The sequence below is a fragment of the Chelon labrosus genome (assembly GCF_963514085.1).
Source record: "Chelon labrosus genome assembly, chromosome: 7".
Taxonomy (NCBI): Eukaryota; Metazoa; Chordata; class Actinopteri; order Mugiliformes; family Mugilidae; genus Chelon; species Chelon labrosus.
In genome coordinates, this window is record NC_140343.1 from 8473514 (window position 1) to 8496724 (window position 23211).

At 42.7% G+C, this 23211-nt stretch overlaps 1 protein-coding gene across 1 annotated transcript in view; it reads left to right on the forward strand.

The window, feature by feature from the left end:
- Positions 1 to 23211, forward strand: part of kank4 (KN motif and ankyrin repeat domains 4) — a 74669-nt gene that overhangs the window by 17581 nt on the left and 33877 nt on the right. The window lies entirely within an intron of this gene.

The window sequence follows — 23211 nt, forward strand, 5'->3', positions numbered from 1 at the left end:
ACACCATTAAAACCACTGACAGGAGAAGTAAATAACATTGACCATCTTGTGACAATTCAGTGTTCTGCTGGGAAACTTTTGGACCTGGCATTCGTGTGGATGTTACTTAGACATGTAGCACCCTCCTAGACCAGACCAGGCACCCCCACCCCATAGCAATGACAGTCCTTGATGGCAGCAGCCATCCCCAGCAGGATGCAGCCTGACACAGACATGCACACAAAAACGCTTTAGGAATAAAAAACATGAAGAACAGGACAAGGTGTTGACCTGGCCTCCAAATTCACTAGATTCCAAACTGATCAAGTATCTTTGGGATGATCCACAGAGGCCCCTCCCCTCAACCCATAGGACCCAAAGGCCCCCCACTAACAACATTCTGTTGCCAGACACCACAGGACACCCTCAGAAGGCCCATGTCCATTCTCTGATGAGTCACAACTGTTTTGGAGGCACAAGGGAGATCTACACAATATTAGGAAGGTGGTCATAATGTTATGCCTGATTGGTGTATTATTGGGACTGTACCTTGCAATTATGTTTTAGTCCTATAAAGACTCAAAAATCCCCAAATAATCAGGTTACACTGATGCAAAACAGAGACAAGCAGCAAATTCTTGTATTTGAGAAGCTAAAACCAGTAAAGGGTTCGCATTATAAAGCTGACTTTGCTCCATTAATTTTCTGTTGATTGACTAATCAATGAGTCAGTCAATGGAGTAAGCATTTAAGACCTGCAATATATTGTCCTTGTCTGCGGTTAAACTGCCATCTCATGAATTTAATGTAAACGTTGCTTTCGCTGCTACATTTAAAATCCATCACCGCATTCAATTTGCCTCGTCAGTGGGGAAACCCTTCCTGCAGAATCCTGAAACTGAATGAGCTGCTGGTGGATTGGATGCTGCCGAGTGGGGGCCCTGACGTCTTCATGCCGTAGCCTGGTTGACTCTTGACATACATCTTTGTGGGGTGTTTAACATGGTGGTGAATGGGAAGAGGATAAGCTGACAGGCAGAAAGAGCCCTCCTTTGATGGGATTAGCACAGTGGCAGACAGGGACTAGTGCTTTAGATTGATTAAAGTGTAATCCTGGTGGATAATCATGCCTCCTGATGTGACATGTGTGGCCAGCACCCTCATGCAGCACCCCCCCATCTCTATCATACACATAATTACAAACAAACAACGACTCCAGTCACATTAATACTCTCCGTGCTGTCTCTCTTTGTCTTTGTCTTTTTTCCATTTTTCCATTCCTCATTGTGGTTTTCCTTGGCTTTCCTTGCTTCCCCAAAAAGGTCAAGAGGAATGGAGATGAGATGGTAAAGATAGGACACGAACACTCTAGCTGTAAGGTCATCCGTCAGTTGATCTAAGATGTTGGGAGGATTTAAAGGGATGGTATCTGATGAAAGAAACAGGTTATAGTTTCTTTGCCTGTTTATGTCGATGCAAAAGACACTGGAACGTGCAGCCGATTATGCTCTCCTTCACAAACCTCAATTGATAAAAGTAGATATGTAGAAATATCCACAACCGTGTAATGTTAATCTGTTGTTACTGAGGCTTATAAGCAAACAGTATGATGTCCACCAGCCTGCTTGGTTTTCCCTGACCTACATCCAGTGTGTAAAAACATGCTGCTAATCGGTGGAAAGGCCAGTTGGTTTTGCAATGTACAACCCTGGTTCCATATGTCACCAGATTTATTTCCATCCAGTGTTGCATTCATTTTTCACCAAGATCTTGTATTGATGATGGGAGAGTCTGACCACTGCACAAAACCTTCTCCAACACATCTCATAGATTCTCAATGGGGTTAAGGTCTGGACTCTGTGGTGGCCAATACATGTGTGTAAATGATGTCTCATGCTCCCTGAACCACTCTTTCACAATCTGAGCCCCATGAATCCTGGCATTGTCATCTTGGAATATGCCCATGCCATCAGGGAAGAAAAAATCCATTGATGGAATAACCTGGTCATTCAGTATATTCAGGTAGTCAGCTGATCTCATTCTTTGGACACATAATGTTGCTGAACCTAGACCTGAGCAACTGCAGCAACCCCAGATCATAGCACTGCCCCCACAGGCTTGTACAGTAGGCACTAGGCATGATGGGTGCATCACTTCCTCTGCCTCTCTTCTTACCCTGATGCGATGGTTCCTCACTATCCTTCCAGTTTTTAATAATGCGTTGGACAGTCCTTAACCCAGTTTTAGTAGTTTCTACAATCTCCTTAGATGTTTTCTCTGCTTGATGCATGCAAATGATTTGACCCTTCTCAAACAGAACACAACCGCGGGATGTGTCTTTAGAAATGGTTGTTTAAGAAATGAGAAGCAAGTCATTGCATCAGTTGGGGTTAAATAACTTGTTGCCAGCTGAAAGATAATCATCCGTGCAGTAATTATCCAATAGGAGGTTCCTATCTATTTGATTAGTTAAATCCAGGTGGCGACTTTTTTTTTTTGGCCAGGCAGTGTATAATGAATTATAGATTCTAGACGCTTATATTTTTGTATTTTCTATGACTACTATGTTCAACAGGATTTTTAGTACCTTTTAACATGATAATCTGCATCAAGTTTCTCCTACTACTAAAACATAGCTCATGACCATGATGTCTGTTTTCAACTTCAACTTCACATAGCAGAAATGCAGAGGAATGTCATTTGTGTTTTGTCACCACTTTGAATTAATCTAGCTGGTTTTGTCATCTGAGAATCAGGTTAGACTGATATATGATATTTATAAAGCAATTAATTGAATAAACAGGTCCTAACAATGTCCTCAGTTCGGTAAATATGATAAAATCCCAATGAATGCTGGTGTGCTGTGACACTAGTGTGGAAACTATTAATTATAAAGCAGTCAGGACACACAGGGGATCACAAGGTAAACCTGCTGTTTTATAACATCATAAATCTAGCGTTTTTGGGGATCTTGGGGTGGTCAGACAAAACAAACAAGTTAGGCCCTTGGGAATTATACTGAACCCTTCTCCTATTTGCTGAAATAATCTTTATTCCCAGCTCTAGACGACAATAAATTACCAATTCACTGACTGCCTCAAATGACCGGTCTTAACCATTGTGCCCAGTTTTCCAGGCCCCAGTCCCAGATGTGTGATTAACGGGGACATTGTGCATCACGGTCACTAACAGTATGGGACTGAGGGCGGCTCAGTGGTTCCTCCGGCGTTATCATGATGGGAAAGGAAAGCTGCAAAGCTCTGCAGAGTCTCTGCGTGATAGCCTGGAGTATGGGAACTCGCCTGCAGCCCAGCAGAGGAAGAAGGTTTATTTAACACAGCCTAACCTCGATGAATTCAACTTATTTATATGTCACATCCAAGGGAGATTAAAATGTTATTATGGTGGGTTTAGTTTGGGTATGAGAGCGTCTTTAGAATTCTATTACATAAGATAGGTCTTCTTATTCATACTATAAACTATTTATAGTGCAGTGTATGCATACTGTGGATTGTGTACGAGAGAGACAGCGGGTAGGGGGAGAATAATAAGAAGAACAAACCGTAGTGGTGGCAATTAGGAGAGGGAAACAAGGCAGAAAAATAACACCAAGCCTGGCAAACAAAATACAACACTTGGGCTATTTATTTCAGCCTCATACGGCAATCACACAAACACACTGGGTGATTTTTGTTAGAGTTAGTCATCGTAATATCTCCCCTTGTTCGTTTTTTTTTTCTTTTTCCCCTAATCTGCACAAGCTGTACATTTTTCCAGGTTTTCATAATATCCGTGCAACTCAATCGGTGACATCTTATCCTTGCAGATAAAGCACGGGACAGTAAAGGAAATCAATTTCAGGAGAATAATAGAGAACCAAGTCATGTGATAACGTAACAGAGGTATGGCATTTGCAGATCTAGTAGCTGCTCTTTAGTCTTAAAATAAACCTCGCAGGCCATATGGAGGCACATCATCGAGTAACTGGTGACATAATGCACTCATATTTTACAGTCCAAAGCCTTTGAGGCACAAGCTGAAGCTGCCCATTTGCTCTCTCTCTCTCTAATTTTTGCCTCTCTTACATTTGTTTAACACTTTCCGCATGATTACTTTTCAGGTTTTTCCTCCCGTCTCTGTCTCTGAGTTATTTGCCGAATCTCTCCGGTCTCGCGCTCAGAGTTCCTCTAAAGCCATCTGTACTGTGTGCCTCCGGGCCATCTGCTCCCTCAACCTCTCGCCTGTGGTCTAAATGTTAACGCTTTTGACGGCGAGGCGAGCAGATTAAAGATTTTGACTTTGTTTTCAATCCGACCACTCAGTCTGCGACGGACACAGACTGTAAAGTAACAGATGGTTTTCTCACATCAGCATCATGAAAAGAGAGAGGGGAGGCGGTGGTTTGGTTTGAAGGGCGCTTCCCTCAAGGTTATGTCATATTTCTAATAAACACACAACAGCAGATATCTTTTAATGGTAATGCTTCTATATATATATATATATGCCTGCGATACATTTGACATATTGGAGACTTCTGACTTGATTTTGATTGATTTTGGGAAATAATATAGGCTCCTGGCAACCTGTTTGAAGTGCCTCTGTTCTCACTCAATATGATGTGACCTTAAACAGTGTGAGAGTGTTAATGTGATGGATGGACGGATGGATGGATGGATGGATCAGTGTGTCGCAGCCTTGTATTTTAATTATTATGTATGTGTTACATAGAACAGCTTCATTACACATCATCTGCTTCCATCATGCCCTATCCTCTGCATCCTCTTCTCTCACACCAACTACCTCGATGTCCTCCTCCATTACATCCATAAACCTCCTCTTTGGTCTTCCTCTAGACCTCCTATCTGGCAGCTGTGACCTCAGCATCCTTTGACTAATACATTCACCGTCCCTCCTTTGAACATGTCCAAGGGAAGCGTGCTTTCCTGCCAATATCGCGGTGTTGTGATTGCCGGTGCAGGGTGGCGTCAGCTCTATAGAACCGTATGTTAAAAATGTCCAACTTGACAGCAGAGTATAGGTGATAAGTGGGTGCCCAGCAGCTAGATGTCTGCGTAAGTGTCACCCAACCACTTCAGCACCACTCATGCTTTATCTCTTTGACCATATATTAATTAGCTGGGAGTTAGATGGAGTCTGGCAGGGCCAAGACTGCCAAAGCTACCACTCTGAGCTTCAAAACCCCTCCAGTCCTATGGGTGACATTACCGAGGCTTCTTTCATGTTCATGTATAGTCAGTGGTCTTCCATTCTCAGCAGATGCTATAAACTTGTGCTGTTTATCATGGAAATTCTCGTTGAATCCACAGATGCTGTTGAGAAGATGTAGAAACTGTCATAATAATAATTTTATTTGTTTGCACTGAGCCAGGTCACCCGGCATCACCCCTGCTTCCAATCTTTATGCTAAGCTAAACTAAGATTAGCTAAACTAGTCACCTCCAAGCCAGATTAGTATGGTGTACTTCTGAAAATGCTGACCTGTTCGTTTAAGACTGTTACTTAAGTTAAAAATAAACGTTTTATGATTAGCTTACTTAGGCTGACATTTCATATCAGGCTAAATTAAATGATGGTTGCACAAAGTAATTGCAGATATCGCTCTGGGCTACGGGGAGGTGATGAACATTTATCATTGTTTGACATTTTATAAGCTGACTGATTAATCAATTAATTTCTCGCTGTGCAGTCTGATTAAAATTTGGTTGATGCAGTGTCCGTGTGAGCAGTGACACTCCAGCTATTTTGGGCAATCATTTATTTAATTGCTGCCCCTTATCTTTTTAAATTGACTTCTGTGTGCCTTCCACTCATTGGCTTCATCGTAACAAGTGTGAACGTCCAGAAAAAAAAAGGCATTGGACACTCTGCCCAACCCTCCCAGTCGTAGGAGTTTTTTTTTATTTTTACTCGTTTGCAAAGCTGTAATTGAAATGGCCTGCGCAGCGCTGATGGCTCGACAGCTGACCCATCTTTTTCCCAGGTCAGTAGTCCAGGGGAGACTGGAAGAGGGAGTGAGAGACGTTGTCATGCTATATTTGTGGGCACAGCAGTGGGAGAGTGAGGAGCAGTAGGAGAAACGGAGCTGAGCCATTAGGAGGACGGACAAGCTAGAGAACTCAAGGCCAAGTGTGCAAATGAGAAGCTAAAATAAGAGACGCAGGAAGCTAACATGTCTTTATTCCATCCCCTGAATACAGAGTTAAGATGGAGTGTGTGTGTGCATGCATGGTCTTACTGTCCTTTGAAGAGTAGGGGAATCCCACTGAGGTGACCAGCACCCAGAACCCCTTGTTCTGCCAGTTTCCTGTTTGCGGTCCCTCTTTCCTGCACCCAGTGATCATGAGCTTACTGCAGTCTTCATCCAGAATACATTTGTGCGGTTAAATTGCAGCAGACTACTGGATATAAGTATATCTGTGTCTGCTGAGTGGAACATCACCAAAATGTTGGGGCGGCTGTGATTTTAATGGACAGCATCCAGGTATAAATCTGTGTATATATCTCCAAAAATATACGACTGTCCAGTGTAGGGGGAAAAAAAAAAACCTCATGCATGTTTGGCAAAATCTGCCCTGCATTATGACCGTTTATTTAATATTGCCACTTACTTTCATTAGTTTCCTTCAGCAGTCTTTGACCCCTGAAGCTACATGAAATCCACGCTGGAATTAATAAAATTATCATCAGCTGAAAAATAAATGGATTTTGCGTAATTTGAATAATCTCGATCTTCGGCGATGCAAAGTGTCAGAGCGGGTGAAGCACATGCATTAGCAAAACTGCGCTCGGAGCCAGCACAGAGGGTTGCCTGAACGCTGGCAGGTTCTCACAGACCACGGCGACTTCTTTTCCCACTTGAGCGCCTTCTGCTGCTGCCTCTTCCTGGAAAGCGATACGGCTTCATCAGTTTTCTTCTGGGCTGCCATTTCTCTAAAACTTTTAATGCAGAATTATCCTTTCCAGATAAAGTAGGTACATCGCGTCCCTGTTTGTTACGCCTCTCCATGCTGGCGCTGACTGGCACACAGGGAGCAACAAAACACATCATCACAACGCCTTTTAGCTCTATATGTACTTGATAATTTGTGGTCTTTCTCAAATACGGTTTCCTTCTTCTTTTATGTACATCCTTTAAAAACATCAGCGCTGCCTCTGAGGATTGTGTCTGCCTCGAGTCAGTCGGCTTTGCTTTAGAAAACGAACAAAGTCTGTGTTTTTAAATGAGTTCCCTTCAGGCCGAACCGTATTTTGTTCTCTCCATTTGAGTTTGCAAGACATCATGGTGTGCAAATGTGCAGAAGTACCAATCTGACTGCGGTACTTCTTAACCAATTTGTTTAAATCCCATTGTATTTGTAGTCTGTTGGTGCCTAACGCTGCAGTTCCATTAATGTCCACTAGGCTTCAACAAAACTGACTGCACTGCACCTTTCTTTCTCTCCAGACATATCACGTCAATACATATTTTCTTTGAGAAACAAAGTCATTTTTCGCTTGGTTTACAGATGTCTCAACTTATCAAATTCACCTTAGCCCTAAGGAAGCTGCAGCCTCTTTGCTCGAATTCAAATTGTTTATCTCTCAAAACAACTGAAAAGATGACAGTCGGTGACGCATCCGACTCCAGGGTACAAAACATCCTTTCAGAAAACTTGGAGGAACATCAAAGAGGCTAATAGTGTTGTAGGGTTCGCTCGAGATTGATTGGCAGCACCGAGGGGGGATGGGGACCACGTGAGAAGTTGGTGAAGCTTATGCGTAACTTGCAGTTTTATGAAGAGATTCAAGTTTGTGAACAGAGCATATGGTCATTCTCATGTCCGTGCACTCATACGACTAAATACACACTTTTCGACTCACCAGAGAGCAGCTTCAAATCTATTTCAAGAAGCTGGTAATTTGAAAAGATTGGGAAACAAAACAATGCTGAAGAGTTGCTCTGGGCGTTTTTCAGTATACGTTCTTGTGTGTACTTGCGAAACGTTATCGGTTACTGCTTGAGTACCGTTAAAATTCAAAGAACACATCGAACCAAATATAGTCCAAATGCCCAGATGTGGTTTTGCCCCACATTGGGAGGTAACTGTGGGTTTGAACTTGGGATACAGAGTTTCACATAATGTATTTTGCGTTAGTACGCTGCTGTTGCAATTACAGAATGACCAACTGAATGACCGTCCTCCAGAGTTTGTACTAAATAGTCAAACTTATCAGGTCTGAACTACCAAGTACAAGTCCGAAGTTTACGTATTTGATATTTAGAAACCCCCTTAGTCCGCTGTCAGCTAATATGGGGGAAATTAGGGTATGGAAAGCAGTGTGAGATTTTTTATTAGTTTCTAAAACTGCGTTTTTTTTTTTTTTTTAACACTACCTTCAAAATATGTGCGTCTGTGTCCCTCGTCATCAGCCATCTTTGCATTAGCATTTAACCTTTGTGCTTTGTACTCTGTGCTTTCTACTGTCCATGTGACTAATGTGTTTTGTGTGTGCACTAGTGTTTGTATCCCAAGAGGACAGAGCTTTATTTATCCCGACAGCAAGATAATGAGACAATAGAAACCTTTAAACCTTGCCTTTTCATCTGTTGCTTCCTCTTTTGTTTCTTTATTCCTTGTGTCCCTGTCTTATCTCTGTCTATTTGTCCACGTGTGTGTAATTTGTCCACTTATGTTCCGAATTTTATTAGAATGAATCCGACAGTTGCTGAGATAATTTATTAAAAATAAAAAAGGGACCCAGATCTGTATATCTGTAATTTCACGACAATTCATTCAGTTGCAGCTGGGATATTTCAGTCCTTAAGCAAAGTGGTGGACCACCACAAGAACAGCCATCCCAGAGCCAGGCTGCTAGGATTGCAAAAGATTACTTCAGTAAACATACAGGAGAAACCTCAGTAAAGGGGAAAAAAAGCAAATTACATAACGGATAAGCCAACTGTATATTGATAGTAAGCTAGGATGTTGTTTTAGCAGCAGCCCTGTCCACATAGAAAGTGTTTGCCCCTTGCATTTGCAGCTCTAGATTTCTACAATGCTACAACATTAAAACTACTGACAGGAGAAGTAAGCAACATTGACCATCTTGTGACAATTCAATGTTCTGCTGGGAAACGTTTGGACCTGGCATTCGTTTGGATGTTGCCAATAGGCGGTTTATGCTTCTGCGTCATGAGTATGGTGACAGACCCTACACAAATGCCGTAGCCTGATGTGTACTTATTTTGGATCAATGCAGATGGAACACATCGAGGAAAGGTTAACTGAGGAGGTTTGAAGGTTCAAGCATTTGTATGACTTGTCTTCGGCGTAATTTCGGCAATGGATATTGTTGAATGGGAATCAGGAAGTAGAAAGTGAGGCAGGAAGTACAAAAAAGACACAGCGCCGACTAGCGTTTGGGTGGTGTTTTAACAAAGCGAGTCAGTTGTGGAAGCGAGGCGAACTTCATTCTTGACTCTTAAACCTTTCAATCTTTGAAAAGAAAATACCATCAAATCTCATCCAATCTCGCTATGAGCACAGTGAATTTGGCAGTAGGAAGTAAAGCTAGGAAACTCAGTGTCAATCAAACATATCAGTCCACTCAGTTGCACTGCAGCAAAGTTAAAATTAGTTAAACTTGGCACTTGTTCACTTCGCCAAATGTTTTTTGTCCGTTATCGCTGCAACTCGCTAAATTTCGTTAAAATTGCATGGCTTTATGTGCACCCCTGATGCCTCGGACCTCTAGCATAATGTCTAGCTTGGTTTCTATCCATAAATGCCTCTCTGTATTTTTAATATTACCATATTTATTGGGGGGAGTTGTGGAGGGTTAGAGAAGCAGCTGTGGGACTGAAGGGTCACAGGTTCCCTTGTTTCCATGGCATAAATGCATCATTAAAAATCTGAGTGTCCTTATGTTTATTTTTAAGTTCTTGTGCGTATACAGCATGGAGCAGCCTAAAGACCACCGCAGTGAATACTTAACTAGGTCTCCATTCATCATATGAAATGATGTCTATCCTCTGTCCTCTGAGAATACACATTTATTCATCTGTACTTGATTGAGAGAGAGAAAGAGGGAATGAAAGTGACCTTGGCAACCCTCTCTTTCTCTCAGTCTTATTTCTCCTTGAAGGAAAGAGTAGGAGGGGGTACGAGAGGAGTGGGAGACGGATTTGATATCTCTCCCGTGCTCAGGGAATACTCCCTCCTTCCTCTCTCTTGGCCCGGCTATCTGCGCGTCTTTCTCTTCGGTTCACGGCAGAATAAAAGCCGTCCTTGGAATTAATGGCTCGGTTGTTCGTCTCCATTAACATGGTATTCACACATGATCTGCTCGGGGATCGCAGATGGATTTTATTTTACTCACTGCTAGACTGTCTGACCTCTACGAAGCCTTACCAATCAAGCTGATTTTGGTGCACTGCATTATGGTATTAGGATAACTTCTCTAGCATGTTAAGTGCTCCTCTCCAATTGCACAGTCTCCTTGTTTACACACCCAAAAAAGGCGACTTTCAGCATCTTAAATACTTTTTGATACTTAACGCCAGCGGCTGCCTGAACTTTTACCAACTGTCTGGCATTAACAAGGCGCTGATCAATATTTCCCTTCTCTTGTTGTAGTTGTGATAAATTGGCTTGAAGCAGAGGCAGCCTGAACACAATTAAACCGGGCCTCTCTGTGGTACAACTGCACCACATACTTGTAAGGCTGCATGCCTTTGTGCTATCCAATGAGTCAGAAATAACAAAACAATATAATTATAAGATTAAGCGAGTGCGGTGAGTGCGTTAACTGCTCGCCCGTGGAAGGAGGGAAAAGAAAGACTTCATGCTGGGTCGTTTGCTTTAAAAAAGCACAAAAGGAGAGATGAGGAGTCCTGAGTAAAAAAAAAAGACAGAGAGAGAGGAGAGCAGGAGGCACAGAAGGAGGCAGTCAGACAGAGAGAAGACAATACCATTGGATTGGCAGTGTAAGTGAGTTGACAGAGGCTGCAAGCTGCGGATCAGATTTATCTTCCTTTATTTTCCTTGTTCTTCAGTCTGAACAAGCACCACCTGTGCCACTGGTGTCACCTACGCAAGTGTTTACATTTATTCAGACAAAAAGGAATTGAATTTAACAAAGGGAGACATAAATGCAGATGCACCATAATTCAGACTGAGAGACGTGCAGTAAGGCATGTGATGGTGCATGAGAGGAATGAAGATTAAAAGCGTCGCTGAATACAGTTCAAGGTTGGGTCAACAGGTGGGGACAGGATTTAGATATATGGTGTATTTTTTTCTTTTCTTTAAACCAATCAGTATTCAGGTCATTTTGTGTGATGAATCTGGCACCAGGTTGTTGTATGGTATCAGCCTTGTAAGATGGTGGGCATTCTACCGAGACATGAAAAAAAAAAGACTTTGGTTCTTGGTAAAAGTACGTAACATGAACTCCTCACATTGGCATAACCAATCGGAAAACATGGCCTAAGTAACCCTTACCCAAGCTTCCCCCCACAGGCCAAAGACATGCAGGTTATTAGCTATTGCAGAGCGGGGGTGGGGCACAGGAAGGCAGCTGAGTGAGGCTTGCTTGAGCACTGCTAGCATCCCACGGAGAGGTTTGCGAGAGGGTTCCCAGCTAAACGTACAGCAGAAGACGAGTCTTCATCGACACAGAGCACAGCTTCCAAAGCAAAGAGAATATAATGGGGCATTCACCAGTACGACAACACAATGTGTTGTGTTTTAAAAAAACATTACCTTCTGACAGTTTGAAACAAGATGAGCAGCACCAGTGGATTTCTTCAAAGAAATAACAACCAAAAAAAAAAAAACGTGTAAACTGTCATGCCCAACAGCATCGCTTTGTAAAACCTGCATCTGTGTCTTCAAATGCTCAACTCGCCTCATATAAAGTTGCTTATTGAGTTGCTCAGTGTAAAAAAGTGGCACACTACAAGAGAGGGATGTACGCAAGCTAAGTAATACCTCTATCAAACAATAGGAATCTGTGATATGTCAAAGGTCATAGTGGAAAAGCAACAAGGACTGTTAACAGGTAACGTCATAAACCGTATCAATATGGACGACGTGTCCCCACTAGCTAGCCTTGGCTAAACTGACGCAAAAATAAATTGACATTTGAACATGCATCAACTTTATATTAACTGCCTGAAATGACAGAAACCATCCTTGAAAAAAGAAATTATTTGATTATTATCCACTAACATGGAGGGGGTGGAGCTTATGACCTATACTGCAGCCAGCCACCAGGGGGAGCTCTACTTGCTTTGGCTTCACTTTTGAGGAGCAGTTCATCTTTATACAGTCTGTGGATAACGTATGTATATCCGTGTCGAACTGGGGGGTGTAGGTGTGCATGTGGGTGCAGGTGGTTGTGTGTTTCTGTGTGTTAGCCCCGTGATGGACTCGTGACCTGTCCAGGGTGTACCACACTTCTTGCCTAATACCAGCTGGGATAGCCTCGATCCTGCCACGACCCTCAATCCCCCAATCTGTCCATTACAAGATAAACGATTCTAGAAAACGAAACGCATACTTTCTGGATTTCTCTATTTCCCATTCAGCGTCTAATGATTCAAACTGTGTTTCATATCAGAGTTTTGAAATTCAAAAGCAAACTCACAAAAAAGTTTGCTCTAAATCTCTCCCCATTTGCAGTTCTGGTTTTGTTAAATAGATGCAGACAGAGTTTGAAGGAAAACTAAAAGATTTATTTATTTTTTCCCACAGTTCCATCTGTTATTTAAACTGCGGTTGTCATATATTCCTCGGCAAACTAGAAAACCACACAGTTTGCCGTGTTTCGACTGGTTGACAAATTACTGCGCCATCGCCCGCTGTGGTGGGACCCGATAGAGTCATGAGACACGTTTTCCCAACTGAATCTCTAAAAACCTGCACTCACTTTCTCATCCTAGAATTTAATCTTCTCCTCCTCCTCAAACAAATGCATGCACACTCAGATAAACACACGGCTGCTGGCTGCTGTTTGGCTGCATTTTCCAAATCCTGGTTTGATGGTTTCAATCTCGCTGCTTTTTGATAACCTCATCAATCATTCTGAATCGATTGCTGGTTCCGCTCTTGTAATATGTAAATCTTTCTGCAACCGGCCCGGGGTTTAATAGTTGTTTTTCCAGACTGTTATTAACACCTGCCCCTCCGGCTGTCTTCAGCAATGAGGTAGTTGTAGATACACATCTGCTGACCATCCATCATCACCTTCTGTGGCACCACATGGCAGACGGTATTACCACAACAAGTAAATATAAACAGTGTTATTTAGTCTTCCGAACGCCCCTAAAACTTGCCTCTTTAAGAGAAAAATAGCTCATCAAGGAGAGGCAACTAATGCAGCTGCAGCCCCCTGACCAACACATTCTTCATCTCAGTTCAGCAAGATGCAAAAGTGATGGATCACGCCACAGTTGCAACCAAGTGGAAAATCAATTTTCCCCTGAGAAGACTTGCTCTAACATACATTATCATATTTCACGCTATGTGACAAACACCGAGATGTTACATTTTCAGATTTTCGATCCCGCCAACGGCAAACCAGAAACTGGCCAGTGATTAAAAGAAAAAAGAAAAACCTGGGAGCTGGTTAACGAGGTGAGGAAAAATAGCACTTCAAAGCCAGAGCAGAGAGACACAGCCCCCCCCCCCCCCCGGCGCTCATTAGGGAAGAGCGAGTGAGAAGGGGAAAAGGGTAAAACTTGGGTTTGTTTTCACCTTATGGAGTTTCTTACCTGGATGGTAAATTACAAAAGAGCTGCTGGTCTGAAATCTGCTTGCATTTTATTTTTTTATAAGTGATGTTCCTGTAAATATCTCAGCGGATACGCGCAATTACTCTCCTAAATTAACTTAAGAAGAGAAGAAATTAAGGAACCTTGGAAGATGTCCACATTTAGTCAGCATATGGAGATTTCAAATTCAAGCAATTAGCTAAACAAACAGGCACTATATCAGCACCGCTTACAAAAATATAATAAAAAAAAGACGTGTTGAGACAGATTTAGAAAATGAATCACCGGCAGAAAATTAGTACAAAGTGTGTCTCCATAGAGTCGTTGTGGACAGATGCCAAAATCCACAGATAGACTGCAGTAGAAAAGCAAGGTTTGCAGATGACGAATAATACATACACTGCTCAGGCATAACATTATGACTTTCCTAACGTTGTGTAGGTCTCCCTTTTGCCTCCAAAACATTTGCAACTCACCAGAGAATGGACATGGACCTTCTGAGGGTGTTCTATGGGTCCTATGGGTTGAGGGGAGGGGCCTCTCTGGATCATCCCACAGATATTAGATCAGTTTGGGATCTAGTGAATTTGGAGGCCAGGTCAACACCTTTTGCTGTTTGCCGTGGCTTTTCAAGGCTGCTGCCATCAAGGAGTGTCATTGCTATGAGGTGGGGGCACCTGGTCTGGTCTAGGTGGGTGGTACTTGTCTAAGGGTGTATTCACACCTGCCTTGTTTAGTTCGATTAAAACGAACTCAAGTTCGTTTCCTTGCTTGGTTCGGACCTTTTTGACTGGTGTGAATACAATCACTCGAACTCTGGTGCGGACCAAACAAGCGGACCGAAACCCAGCTGAGGAGGTGGTCTCGGAGCGGTTCCTACCGAACCCTGGTGCGGTTCCTTTATGGTGTGAAAGCAGCCCGACCTCGATCCGACCCAAGTTGCAAAAATCTACCTTTTTGGATTTGACGAGCTCCCGTAGTTTCCCGTAGTTTTCGCGCATTATGGGAAATGTAGGATAGCCCAGTGACACACACAACAGAGAGAGACACGTGAAGCAAACAAACGCAGGTAGGTTAGGTAGAGATGAGCCGTTGCAAAATAACGAGCATGATATGGTTAAACTCATGTTGCATCAAACGGTCTTGACGCTCGAGCACAAGCTGTAAGTTTATAAACCATATTGCTAGCATAATAACAAGTAGACCTACAGTACGCAAAGTCTCCATTGTAGCCTATTTACGTGGGACATTTGGCTTCCTTCTTTTCCCCGCCTATACGTTTACCAGCCAATGGCTGAACGACCTTAGCACATGTGTTTTTGTTTATAAATTCTGGTCCGGTTGCAATTAATCACAGTGTGAAAGCGAACCGCACTAAAAAAAAAAAAAAGAAAAAAAAATTGGTCCGGACCAAAGCAAGTGAACTAACGGACCTTCCTGGTGTGAATACGCCCTAAGTAACATCCACACCAATGAATGCCAGGTCCAAAGGTTTCCTAGCAGAACATTGGATTGTCACAAGATGGTCAATGTTATTTACCTCACCTGTTAATGGTCATAATGTTGTGGCTGATCAGTGTATATATCAGAAAGGGGTGAATTCCTTTGTGTAATGCACCACTTGTGTTATATGCACTATGGACTGTCCTTGTGAGTTTGGTGATTCTAATTTAGTTTGACAGCGTTGGGTGTTTGAATCACTTCCAAAGCTTTTGAATTGACATGACTCAGAAAAAAAAAAATCCTCAATACAAGAGAAAAGGACAATATCAGACGCTACCATGAAACAATAACCACTTTCAATTTCATTGATAGGGCAACATTCGCAACCTCTGCGCAAAACAATACTGCCAACGTTGAAGATGAGATGAGGTTTTGACAACTGGAATTGATTGTTTCGGTCTGAGGATGGGGGGATGGTAACAAAAAGACTGTGACAATGAAATATAAACATATTATCCTGTTCTGAAACTGTGGATTTTCACTTAGATTGAAGCTCATTTGGGAATGGTCGGTATAAACAGCCAGTGTTTTTCTCAAGTTACCATCACTGTGTTGTTCTGATTCTCGCACCTGGGCTTACTTGAAGGATATATTAAAAAGTAAACAGATTTAAACGCAATCCCGTGTCAGTAACTCCTCACATAAATCATTTTAATCTGCCGTAAATGTATACGCGAGATACGAATTCATGGCATTTCTATCTTATCGCATTTCGCATCATGAGAGTAAACACGTATGATAGAGTATCAACTGCATTCCACTGGTTGCAAAGCGTGCTCAGCTTTGGTTGGTGTCAACTTCAACTCCTCAACCTTCATCTAACAGGATATGTATGCATGTCCAGCGCGCTTGGCTGAGATAGCCCGGCGCGTTCATGGCCACATGAATGGAGAGCCATTGTTTCGGACCCTCCGTCTCTGCCTTGAAATATTTGCTTTGGCGTCGTAAAACTGGAAAGCGCTGGCAGTTTTCCAAGCGCAGATGTCTTTACTCGTCTGGCATTGTCTCTCACTCTTTTACCTCCTAACCTGTCTCTCTGTGTCTTCCAGGAGGGAAACAGACTTTTTTAAATTTTTTTTCTCAAGTAGGAATTTCAAGTTACTTATTCCCAGTATGCCTCATGGTTACTGCAGAGATAGATGACTGCTATTAGACAGTGAGAGACAGAATGAGGTGAGTTGAGCGGGGGGTTCGCTGCAGAGAGGCAGGTGCTCCCAAAAGCATTGTTTTGATAGATTTGTGGTCGATGAGATTTTTTTTTAATTCAAGCTACAGGGGATGGAAAGGTTGAAGTGATGTCCCCATTGTTCAGCCGAGGTTGTCCCAGATCCTGAACATCTGTGCGTGTTTATCGCTTTCATTCACGGCGTGTGCCGCGAAGCTGCTGTTTCTGTTTGTGCACGGTGCGTCGTTTTTTTTAAAAGAGAAAAAAACTGTATCCACCCGCTCATTCGCACATGGCAGCTGACAGCCCGGCAAACAGATGGATGCTGCAGCAGTCGCAGCATCTTCCCCCAGCGTCTCCGGGGTAAGCAAACTACTGTACAGTGCTGTTAATATTAAAATCGAGCAGCTACAGTTTGCGGCGGGGCCAAATGAGGTGTTGCCGAAAATGCTTACAGCGCGAGATCAGAAGCACTTAAAAACTTTCGGTTAATTAAAACGATCGCATGGACGTGATCAGAAAGCGAAAAAAAACGAAACAAAAGGGAAGCAACACAACCCCCACGGAAATGAATAAAAGAAATGTTCAAAAGCTCCCCTTTCAAATCCTCAAAAAATAAATGACGCCCCAGCTGATTTATCTCAGCTGGCAGCGAAAGAGGAAGAGAATTAAAACCCTTGTTGTCAAAATGAGTCCAATCTGTCCATTACAGGCACGGCGGATAATCAACAACCCTTATTCTCCATCTTGTCAGTCTGTCATCTCTTCTTCCTTTCCCCGCTTAGTGCCTGATTTAATTTCCTCCCTAGGAAAGGGAAAGGTCTTTTCGTCGAGCTTTCTAGATGTCCCCTCTTTTCCTCAGCATTTCCTAATTGCCTGCCGACATGTTTCCCCATCATCATCACCACCACCCTCTCTCCCTCCCTTTGGCATTCGGTTCTTGAGACTGTACATAGTTTCGTTTTCAATTATCGAACGGGGGCCGAGAGGGAAAAGCTTTCTGATTTAGCAAACTTGCTAACCGATACACGGCTCGGGCGCCGATGGGGCAAAAAAATAAGTTCGAAAAGTGGAATAAGAGTACCGCACAGATAATAAGCCATAGCTTTCTAAGTTTTGGACTTTCTGGGTCTCTCAGCTCCAATTAGATTCCACATTTCAACTTTTTCACATTCTTTGATTCTTCCTCTCCCTTATCTCAAACCTTCCCAATTTCCCATCAGCACCCTGTCACTCTCTTTACCAAGGAACAAAGTGACAGTTTATTTGCACCATCAGTCGTGTCTTCAATGCTACATCCGCCGCAGCAAAACCGACCGGCCTTGTTCCTCACGCCTGTCCAATGTCTCGCCGCTGCTCTTCATGCCATCCTTCTGCCTCGCAGCGCTCTGCAGTACTTAGCTTGCTGCCCAGTGTGGCGAGAGTGGAAAAGTGTGTGGGGGGGGGGGGGGGGATAAAAGCACAGAAAGAAATACAGGTGGAGAAAGAAGAAGGAACGAAAGGGGTCAACCCTGGCCCGCTGTTATGGCCGTGGGCAGCTGTTGCTCTACAGCGCCAATAAACAAACCTCTCCCCTTTGGTTGCACTCCGTCTCCCAGATTAATTTGACACTGGGGCTTTTCAAGATAGCGAGCCATGGAGAGTGTCAGGAAAGATAAGAGAGCGGGTGTGACACGCGAGGAGGGCTGTGAGCCAAACTTGAACCCTTGAAGTACATGGTAGGAAGCTCGGCGAGCTCAGTCACCGTCCTCCATCTACTGTGCGTTCTGCTGTTCTCTAGTTATTTGCTTATCTTCACTGAAAATCTCCTCTCCTCTCCCCTGTTCTCCTCTCCATGATAAAAAAACCGGCGAGTAGGAGTAAAGCGCCTGAGTCCACATTCTTTTTGTTCGCATGTAACAGGAACCAGACCAGGAACAAATTTCCACAAAAGAGTTTATTTACCCAACGAAATGATTTCCATTGTTATCAGCAATTATGCAAATCCCCAAAGTCATCCCTTAACGTGTGGCCCCCTGTTTTTAGAAACCAAAGCATTTTGTTTGAATTATAAAGATTTATGTACACGCTATCTTGCGGTTTTCCCTTTTTAACTCAAAGGAAAAACATTGCGTTCACACAAAGGACTCCCTCAGGGCAGATAAAGATGGCTCTGTTTTATGTGAGCAATACTCAGTGGCCTGTAGTAGGAGTACCGTCGGCTGTGAGACGAGAATATGTTGTGTAAAATGTTCGTCTTTATCATCTTAAAGCCTCTTTATTCCGCGATTACGTCTCACATCTGGTTTCCGTGAAGTCCGTTGATGGTAATCGCAACATTTTGTTGTCGTATCTATCAATCTTGATTGTCCATCTTGTTATCGCATATAATACTATTACAGCACGAAGGCTTTAACTCCTTTAGCATAAATATCCACCTCTGACCCATAACGCATTACCCTCCCCCCTCCCCTTCCCATTTTCACTTATGTAAGGAGAGATTCCTGGGAATTGTTCAGACAAGGTCGCGAACCCTCGTAGCTTGCGGTCAGACTCAACAAATTGCCTGTGCAGAGAGAGCCGAGGCAGCCTCCTGGCTAACGCTGCTGTTTTCCTCGTGTACGATGTGGCACAGGGGGAGCTCAGATGTACCTGGGCAAATGTAAAAGAAGGATTTATTTAATGAATTTCTCAACATTTCAGCCTTTGAAACAGGTGTTATTTTCTTGTTTTGGTTCATTATGATTAGCTGCTATGATTATGGTTTACACACTACCTCCGTTTAGTAATAGTATCCTAGATTTTGGAGAATATATTGAGAAATGATACAATATTGACTAACCTACTGTTTGGATGGCTTACAATTGCCTTATTCATACTGATGTTAAAGGGGAATTACAGTTTTTTACAACCTGGACCTTATTTCTGGCATAAAATACAATCATTTACTCACCCATATAACTTTAGTGTCATTTTGGAGTCGTTCATCAGATATTTAGATCTGCGTATATCCATATAGTGGGAGTGACTGGGGCACCAAAACGCAGCCTCTAAATAACGCATTATCTGCCGTGAAACTCGTTAATTTCACCAATATTTTGTTATGATATGCTAGTGCTATTCCCCGTTGAGTCCGGAGTTACCTGTTATCTATTTGCGGACGTGCAACAGTTTGTTGTTCTTTGGCCAGCCGTTCCTCTCTCTGCCTCCGCATCCTCCTTTCAACGAGCTCCTCTCCCGTATACTCTGGGTCAAAATGGTAAGGACGTCCATCATACACAAAGTCGTCGTCCACAACCTCAGAATCTGAAAAATATTCAGATATGTTGCAAAAAACTAGCAGCAGCAAATTACAGGTAAACAAGCCGACAAGCAGCTCAGAGATGACATCATCCAGGTCAGAGTTTAGTAGGTCAATCTACAGACCTCGGGTGATGATAAAAGGTAACTCCAGACTCAACAGGGAATATCACTAGCATATCATAACAAGATATTGGTGAAATGGACAAGTTTCACGGCAGATAATGCGTTATTTAGAGGCTGCGTTTCGGTGCCCCAGTCACTCCCACTGTATGGATATACGCGGCGCTCCTCTGGATCTAAATATCTTCCAAATGATTCCAAATGACACCAAGTTATGTGGGTGAGTAAACGATCATATTTTATGCCAGGAATAAGGTCCAGGTTGTAAAAAAAAACTGTAATTCCCCTTTAATAACTATTGCTAGTTTAGAATGTAAATCATGTGCAAATTATCTGACAGTTAATAAATATATATTGTTTCAGGATGTTATTTATCTGAAATTATTTGAAATCTTATTGTCTTGTGACAAAGCCCTCTATCAGTAGTAGCAGTTATAACAATGCAGAGAGGCCAGCCACATGTTAATAAAGAAACAAAGTTTAATTTGGGAGGAGGTCTGGGTGGATGGATGGGTCGATAAAACATTGGTACCTATTTTAGATACGTTTGTTTTCTTTAAAGAATGGCCACAATCTCTCATTTCTCTCAAGTGAACAATATTTCTATCTCAGACCATGATCCATACCAAGTTTGTTTTGTGCCTAAATCTAACCAAACCTTAACCCCGCTGTTATTTTCATATGCCTTTCAAAACTGATTTTAACAGTTTTGAAAGGCATATAAAAATAATGTTCCAACAAAAGTCGTGTCAAACAACATATTGATTCATTATATCCAAAGTAAAACGCTGAAATACCGTGACTTGGATGACTAATAACCCTCACAGACATATTGATTTGCTGTTTAATCAAGCAACACAAATCTTTACATTTTATTATGACCAGTTGTTATAATGACTAAAACCTTGCATTTCAGTTGCTCAGTAATCATCATTTTGAATCTTTTTTTTGGCCGTTGTTTGCAAACCATTTTCCAAAGCCTTTGTTCTTAGATTGATCTCCTACCTTCCCAGCAACTGTTGGTTTCTGTCCATCTTTCATGATAAAAATCAACATGGGAAAATTTGAAACCTGCGTCAGCGGGTGAATAAATCTCAATCTGCATTTAGTCAGCTTATTTGTAGAGACTGTTTTTACCTCTGCTGCAGGGCCACTGTTCGCCTTTTCCCTTTGTTGCCTGTATATCATTGCATTTGTTTACATGCAAGGCTTACAACTCTCCCCTTATAGACGGGAGGATGAGACACATTAGCTGTCAGCTCCGGTCATTGTTTAGGCTTCAGCGGCTTCGGGGTGATTCATGGTCAGCGACGCACGGGGGCCGATGCCAGCAGGAGCAGAGAAATTCAAGATGTGCTGTGCTGCTAGGAAGGCAGCGGAACATAGATAAAATAACAGACACAGAAACTTCTCTCTGTACTATGTTCCATGTTCCTTCTGTTCTCTGCAGCTGTGGTTTCTTGGATGTAGTGATAATCAGCGAAATTAGAGCCCAGCCTGTAGTCTGTGTAGTCCTTCGCCCCCTCAGGTCAGCAGAGTTCAGCCGTTCAGGAAGAGGCTGTCTGTGGGAAGAGCAATCAGGTTATTACTCGGCCGAGCTTCACCCACATTTAATGATAAAGCTCTGCCTCTCTCTTCTTTTTTCTTATGTTTATGCCATTTTCTTTTTGTATCTTTTACTTTTCCCATTGTTTTCTTTGCCCTTCCAAACACAATCTCCATATGACAATGTCAGAGAGGATTAAAAAAAAAACAACCAGATTTTATATAGAAAGGGAGGCAGAAAAGGAGAAACTGTAACGCTAAGGTTCCCGCCAAAGCTCAATGGAGACGCCCTCCTCCAAAATCAATGAAAGCTGATCATATTGTGGTCGAGCTTTGGACGCTGTGGATCACACCTGATGGAAACGTGCAAGCTCAGAAATTGCCCGGATTATGTTTCGGATGCCGGATGCGCACATCTTCATCTCCGTGTAGCGCACCGAACCGGCAAGAATTAAAATCGATTTAGCTGTTTTGTGGTTTATCGACAGAGTAAAATGGAAATCAACGGAAGATATTATACCTGTTTAACTCTTGGGTTCCTGATGTATACATGAATGTTCCTGGCTGTAGTTTTCTACTCATTTTTCACACAGTGAACTCCCTGCTTTACGTTTTTTTGTTTGTTTTTTTTCAAGCTAAGACTCTTTGCGGGCAGCTAGAATGACACATGGTTGTGTTTAGAGGAATTTGCGGACTGCAGTAACTCTTCTGGAGCTCTGATGACAGTCTGAGCTGACAGGACAAACCATGTGACGTTATGAAATGCAAAGGAAAGCTTCTGAGTTTGACTGTTCCTCCAAGCAGCTTTTGCTTGCAAGCCAATAAGGACTCTTATTAACGTTCATTTCCCTATCATATTTACACAGCGACCACACCTACATGTAGAAAATGAGAAATGATTGAAGTAAGGCATGCATTGCCCCTGTGGTTTTAGAAGAAACGTTGAAGGCAGTGCACATTATTTTTTTGTGGCCGACATACCAGAAAAGAGTGTCAGTTATGGATTTCAGTCTTCTGTCTTCAGGACTGTTGCTCACTTTCTCATGCGTGCACACATACACACACAATCACACTGCTCCAGATATTTCGGATCATTTCCACTTGGGCAGTGAGGTGTGTACTGTGGTCAGTTCTGTGGGCGTCTGTTTCAACGTATAAACAGTCTTTTCCCTGCCTTAAGGCCTTATCAGCAACTGGCCTTCCTCAGGATGTCTGCCTGCCATAGCCCAGCCACACACACACACACACACACCCACCCACCCACACGCACAAACACACACACCTACACACACACAAACAAGTTTGCAGTGGAAAATTCTGGTCATATACTTGATTTGCGGTTTTTCTATCTTTAAACTGTATTAGTAATGGATATTTTCTGCCACACGTTAACCTACAGAGCTGGCTCAGGCTGTGCTTAAATTTTTTGATGAGGCATTAAGGGGATTAAGTCTGGGACTGATTGTAATGGCTTTGTTTGCCTTGAATTATATTGCATCCTTACGTGAAGGTATGCCTCTCTGCACCAGTTGTGGTTTCGCCTCACATGGCTGGTGTCTGGGCCAAATAATTGCACTTTAACACAAAGACTTACACCAATCAGCTGCACCATTAAAATCACTGAAAGGAGAAGTAAATAACATTGACCGTCTTGTGACGGTACAATGTTCTGCTGGGAAACTTCTGGACCTGGCATTTATGTGGATGTTACTTAGACATGTAGCACCCACCTAGACCAGACCAGGCACCCCCACCCCATAGCAATGACACTCCTTGATGACAGCAGCCATCCCCAGCAGGATGCAGCCTGACACAGGAACACACACAAAAACGTTTTAGG